Raw genomic sequence first — 7,376 nt, 5'->3', positions numbered from 1 at the left:
ATTTTATGTCTCATTTTCAACACCTTCATATGAAAATGAAATATATTCTATGCAAGTCATAAATTGTGTCACTGGTTCAAACAATATTTCTATTGTGCAAACATGATTTCCTTCATAATGTTTTTTAGTCCCAACCTTCTTATGAAATGCTTATGAACATATATGCTAAGAAAAGTTGAGTTGTGCATATTATAGTTTGCCGATTGAACAAACTGTGTCTTCATAAGCAACAATATAGGTTTGACTTTATCCCGGTGTATCACCACACTAGTAGTTATAAGTCATTTTCAAAGAAATCTTCTTTCCCTTTTCTAAGTAAAGAGTAGTTTTAGGTGAAGCATTGAAGCGAGCCAACCCTCTTTGGAGGTTTCCCTCTATTTATCAAAGCCCACACTTTGAGAGGGAATCCCATGTATCATTAGGTTACTGATTTGTGAACTCAGTAAGTGTGTAAACTTTGGTGATAACTATAACCTTATTTTCACCTTTAGGTCAAAATAACCTCACCTAAGATCCTGGGCCTTGTTTGAAGTTTTATTCCCCTTAGGTGATATAAAAATGAAGGGAAATTGTATTAAAATTTTTTCATTTCTCATGACAACTTACTTTTATCAAAATATGAAAAAGTGGTTTTGATTAAAAATTAATTAATGCTCCAAAGGTTCTATCTTTCTTCAATGTACATTGAAGCTACTATTTGATATAGGAGCATCCCCGGTTCATAGCAATCTTGCATCAACCAAAAACATTTTCCTTTCTATTTTGCTTTCTATTTGCAATTTTAGTTTTCCTTTCTGTGTATCCCGATTTTGGCTCACCAGATCCTATGGAGTTGGAATCTTCTTGAAGACTTGATCATCTTTCTTTCTTCTAGACCGCATCACTTTTGGATCATTTTCTGGCAAGATATCGCTACCGATTTCCATGATAGTTTCCTATTATCAGTTGACAGTCCTTTGTTACTGGTTGCCTGGACCTATTTTGGCGATCTACCGGAACCCCTTTTGAACCTTGCAGAGCCTTGGGTGTTGATTCTGATGTTCTTTGGCATGTGGCCGACCTTTCATCACAATCTACATTTCATCCTTTGGATTTTTTAGAGGAATCTCTTGGCGGAGGCCGACCTTGTTATTTTACATGTTAGGTCTTGTTCTTTAGGTTTTGATCCTTTTGGGCCCACTGGAGCTTTTGGATTGATATATATAATTGTAATTGTGCATTAGAATGTAATCAATCAGAGAATCAAGTAGCTAGAGTATGTGTAGAAGATAGATATCAAGATTCAAGGTCCCAGTTGTGACCTATTCAGTATGTTTTACTAGGCCTCTGAGATGGTATGTTGTAACCCGGTTGTTATCGGTTGGATGCAATCAATTTTCATAAAATAAAACAACCTGTTATGTATTGCCTCCATCATATTTTTGTGTTTCCATTGTGTTTACTCTTGCCGACTGGTCTGGATTTATCTCTTTGAGGTCCCTCCTCACCAGTGTCTTCTTTACTATTGGAGGGAATCTCTTTTCCTAATGGGTTTTTTAACCAAAAGTCAAAGAGAAAAATGCAGAAGGTGTGTGTATGTGAAAAGTGGTAATCTGCAAGCTGTAAGGTACAAACACTTCAATAAATTATTGCATGCATGGTTAGATACATAGAATCATGAAAATAAAAAACCATAACAAATCGACCTATTTCCTTCTAAAGGATGCGAGTATAGACTTGCTCTCAGATTTGTCTAAGCAATACCAATGACTAGACTACACCAAGATGACATATTTAATTTATATGAGGAAAAAAATTGAGCTAAATGGATGCAATCTTAAGCTAGATGGATGCAAGATTAAGCTAGATGGATACAAGCAATCATGATTAAACTAATATGCAAAAAGATAAGATGCAATAATCTCAAAGAACAATATTCTGAATGACTCTAGAGAAAAAACAACATAATAACAATAAATCTCCAGGGTGTCTTGAATGAGAGATGTGAATTTATAGAGAATTCAAAGAGAGACCAATGATCAAGATCAATTAATGATGAGCGGTTGAGATTCGGTTGGTTCCTAGAATAAATAGGCTTACACTGCCATAGGGTAGAGACCAAGATGATTCTTCCAAATACCTATGGAAAGCCACTTCCAAATATCAATATCTATTAGGCTTGGACCAAATTTAACAAGGATACAAGATACTTCTACACTTCGAGCTCTATAGGACCCAGGAGGGTAATCCCTTCAGTGAATTTCTCACTCTCTGCAAATGATACTCAGGAATCTACTAAGAACAAAGCATATTATCTTATAAAAGGACTCCACATAAAGGGAGAATGCTCAAGGATGGAAAATACTTCAGTGATCCTCAACCTTAGGCTGGAGCATGAGATGGGCGATAAAAATTTTAGAATATACATAAAACTTAACAATGATATTATGATATTTTAAAAGATTTCTAGAGATTCATCAATTAAAACTAAAACAAGGCTGATAAATAAGGCCAGTTACAAGCAGTGATTAGTGCCTTAGTCCATTGGGAACCTGCAAGATATAAAGCGTAAACCTAAAGATATGACAAAATTTGATCTGATAACATAAGGTAGAAGATAATATTGCCTTACAATATATATCATTTATAACCCCAACCCAAAACTACTTATCTAAAATCCTTGCACAAGCCCTATCATTCTGCAACTCTATTTAAGAGATTTAATTGACCTCTTGGGCCGAAGCATAAATGGAAAGCTACATACATCATAACAATGCACTAAATGAAATAAACCCTTGATTGATTTCATTCAAAAATTGATAGAATCATGCAATGGAGAGAAAAGAGTCGAAATTCTGTTTTATTTAGACAAAATACTATCTCTGTCACAAGATAAAATTTACATATAACTCCTTCAAGAACCTGTGTAGAACCTGACACTAAAATTTTTCTTTATTTACTCTGTAAAAGACTTTATAGCTTGTTTGCTTCACCTAGACTCACTACTGGAAAAAGACTAGGAAAAACCCAAGGAATAAGAAAACTAAACCTCGTAGACATTCCCAAAAAAGCTGAACCCTTCATCTGGCCATGATTTCCCTTTTTATAGAAGAAAGAGAGCAACAAGATTCTGGCCAGAAGACATATTTTAACAAAAGATTCATTCATGACAATTAGCCCTAAAAGGCCACATGTGATTTTGTTACAAAAATGTTTACATATCCATGTGCTGGAACTTGTGAATCATCATTCTTAATTGAAAATTGGTAGGAGAAAAACCGCTTGATCCATTTCGTTATTGCCTTGACACCTTCAGATGGAGTGTGAGATGTTGGGCTTCTGTCCTATTGAGAATTTCCCTTCTAGGAAAGGAAATGAGGTCCCAACAAGAAGAAAAGTAGCTTCTAAACTAGAGGAGGAGCTTCAAACTTCATGCCCAGGATCAAAGAAAGTGGAAGGAGTTACAGGGGAAACATAATATGCTAGGGAGGGGTCACAGCTTCCATGCAACTACATGGATGAATTGCTGCCACTCCCTACCTAGGCATGTTCCTTTCTCATTCCTCTGCGGGCTCTCTCTCAGAACCCCCTACCATCCAGTGATAGAGTAGAAGCAGACGTCGTTCCATGCATGGCCTTTCTTCATAAGAAAAGGCTTTCATGCCCCTCTAGAAATTCTCCCCATTTTCACATCCCCTCTGACAATAAACATACTCACACATGATAGAAAACATCCAGCCGATATCATAGAGCATATAGAAACTCCATTTATGACCCTGCTCAAACATTATTCCCCTTGCATAAGAAAAAACTGCACTCAGAAAATGAAAAGGCTTCATACTTGCCTACACATTTAATCACCACCTTGTTGTATTTATAGTTAAAAACACTTCATCAAGTGGTGCATGTTCATGAAAAATCATCACTCTGGTGTTCTAAATTCAACCTGCCAGTTATGGAGACTAGAAATCATGCATATCACATCCATTGTATTCTCCTGTCAAGGTTCATCTGATGCAAGTGATTTTATCCTGATTTTATTTTTCCATGGGTGTACATTCTTCTGGTTTAGGATCTTTGTCAACAAGAAAATCTTTGAACTCATCATAGAACTTGTGATCCATCATAGCTAAACCAAAAGCTTATCCTAATTCTTTCACATCTCTGAGATATCGTCCTTGCCTTGTCGAATCAGTCCTTTGCACAATAGAAAATTTGAAGATAATCTTCCTAGACTAAGTCGAAACCTAAATCTCCCAACTTGTCATTAATCATCCTAAGTCGACAAGTCTGTATCTTGTTCATCCCATCTCTCTTGCGCAAGCTATGACTGATGTCTTCAATGATCCCTCCTAATTTCACATTTGAAACTCAACCGCAAATCTTACCCAGCCTGGCAAATCTAACGATCATTTCTTCTCAACGCAGCATTTGACCTTCCATCTATATCCGCGGACCCACAAAGTCCTGACTAATCAGTGCCATATCAAATTTCAGCCAGACTTTGTCAGTAGCCCCACTGTAAGTCTATTTGGTCAGCCCGAGACATGTGGCATCATCTTGTGATGCTGCAGTCTATAATTTCAATGCAACTTCCATTATGGGAATACAGGGGGCCTCAGATCTTTTAATCACACTTTACTACTTTGCACAGTGTTCGTTAACTCCTCCAGAATAAAAAATCGGGCACCTTTTAACTCAGGACATACCATCGCCATTCATTTTGAACACGTGCCAATTGATAGGACTATTAGTAAACCGGGTTTTACTGCCTGAGAACCAGTAACACAATGCCTTGACCGTCTACACCGCCAGCTTGTCTTTTTTCACTAAAAACATGTGGCATCATCTTGTGATGCTACGGTCTATAACTCCCTCACACTTTCAACCATAGGGATATGTAGGCTATCAGATCCATCCTCTATTTAGCAACCGACCGAAATACTTAGGACTTTTAGACTTAGGAAAATCACGGGCACAGGCACAAATATTAAAGGGAGACCGACTATAGGAAGGAAATTTTATGCACCTTAGGAAAATCACTTCAAAAACCGGTCTAACACAAATTATCACTTAAAGAATAAGATGGCCCCACCCATGGTAAACAACCCTTGGCTTTTAAGTTGGAAAAGTAATGATGAAATATATTATTGCTAGGGTTTTCTTCACAAAACATAAGAAATTTTGATAAACCCTAGGCCTTGGACCTTGATAGAGGATGCAAATAAAAACCAGAACAATCAATGTTTAAGCTCAAAATTGATAATTTTCATATAATCAATTTTCAGATCTATCAGTGGCTCTAGTTGGGGATGCTCATTTCAAAGGAATGAGGTGAGAAACCAGAATCTTTGGGTGAAGCAGACCAGCTACAGGGCAGACCAAAAAGAAATTACTTGGATAGGGTAACTTCAACAGAAAGGAAACTACACTACCAAAGAAAACCTAACTAACGCTCATGGATAACACCTACTTTAAGAAAAGTAGAACCTCAAAAAATTTCCATGAATAGGCAATTTAAGAGGGAATTTATTAATCACTTTATTTGGCATAGTGTCAAAAAATTTACTCTACCCCAAATTACTTGTTGCTTGCAAAGTCAAACCACATGTGACGGCCCAATGCCATATGTCAATGTCAACCGGTGCTTTCCTCTATCATAAACATGATTTTCTTCTAAAAGCATCAAATATAATGTAATAACATAAGTGGAAAACCATTTTTCAAACCTGCTAGCTCCTTTCATCCAACCACTATGCTTAAATTTATCACTGCAATTATTGCTAAAACTCTAAAACTTACGCAATGATATAGAATATTTGTTATTATGTAACACATATGTGCTATATTGAACATAACACACATCCTGACTGCAACCAATATCCCATTCTGTAAAGACATAATCCAGTTGAAAAACAAAATCTTATATTCTGGCACATAACTGAGAAAACATGCCTCACTTGCAACATCAGCCTGCTTACGGAAATAGGGACTCCCTGAAAAATCCACTTTCTTACTGAGCATAACAAGCAAACTGTTATCAAGAGGAGGAAAAGGATCAGAGATGACCCCTTCATGTAAGTGCAAATCATCAAACCAGACAAATACTTCACCCTCCTGCTCTGTATCTAATTTGATGTTGACAATATCAACAACAGGAGAAAATTGATCATTGTTACTTATCATTATTTCAGGCATTACAACTTTTACTTTATAATATTCCATTTCAAAAGTTGATACAATAATGTCTGGATTCTCACTTGTTTCTTCATACAAAGGGTTAAGAAAAATATGAAAACCCTTCTCAAAAAAATTATAGCAAAGCACCAACTGATCTTCATCTACATCTTCATCAAATAATGCATTGATATTTTTAGTAAAACCACTACTCATCTTATCTTCAGGTTCATCAGGAATCATAATCTGAACTGGAACAACACCCAACAATATAATCCTCACAGTATGAATTTCCATGTTAAGATGTTCATAAGCCCCAACAAAACTACCACGATCATTCTGATTCTTTTGAACTAGATTCCTTTCAAACATACAAGTCAAATTTGGGATATTTTGGTAATGAGAGCAGTTTAAAACAGTCTGGTCCTCAATGTTAGAAATGGCTTGTACTAAGACAATTTCCTCATTTGTACACATCATGCAAATTTCTATCCCAATAATATTATTAACTAAAATTGGTGGCATCTTATCATCTGAATTTTCATTATCATATATAACTAATTCCTGAGAGACTAAATTCATGTCATCAAAATCTTGCATACTTGCATCTATATCAGACATAACACTTTCCAACTCTTCATACTCACTGTTGGATCTATATGAAACACAAGACTATAGACAAATCTCCTATGAGATGTCCTTCTTGGAGAAATTACCGTTGCTATCATTTAGTAAAATGATTGACATCATATCCATATCTATATCCAATATGTTAGGTAATTTCTCATTACCCTTTTCTTCATCAACATGAAGAATAACCACTGTCTGGGACAAGTTCTCTTCACTCACATTTTTATTCAAATCATAATCAATATCAGGGATAATGTGATCAACAGGGATGTAAAGACCTTGATATAGATCTCTATCTTTTGACTCAAGCCTTTCTTTAACCTCTAATAATGTGGGACAACATACCCTTGTAGATAGATAACCCCTAGGGATTCCATATTTCAAGTTGTTCTCAATATAAATTGTTATCCTATAAGCCTGATGCAAGGTTTTAGGATCTTTATCTCTAAGCAAATAACTCTCTTCCTTGTCAAATGCAACTAAATAAACAACTAAGCACACTGCATCATTTGGTCTATAGCTGCTAGGAATGTCATCTAGTGCCCTATCAAATCTTAGATTAAAAGCAGGTACTAACTCATCTTCTTCCT

Source organism: Cryptomeria japonica, chromosome 5 (genome assembly GCF_030272615.1).
Source record: "Cryptomeria japonica chromosome 5, Sugi_1.0, whole genome shotgun sequence".
NCBI lineage: Eukaryota > Viridiplantae > Streptophyta > Pinopsida > Cupressales > Cupressaceae > Cryptomeria > Cryptomeria japonica.
The sequence above is the reverse complement of the archived record's forward strand: the minus strand, read 5'-3'. Positions refer to the sequence as shown.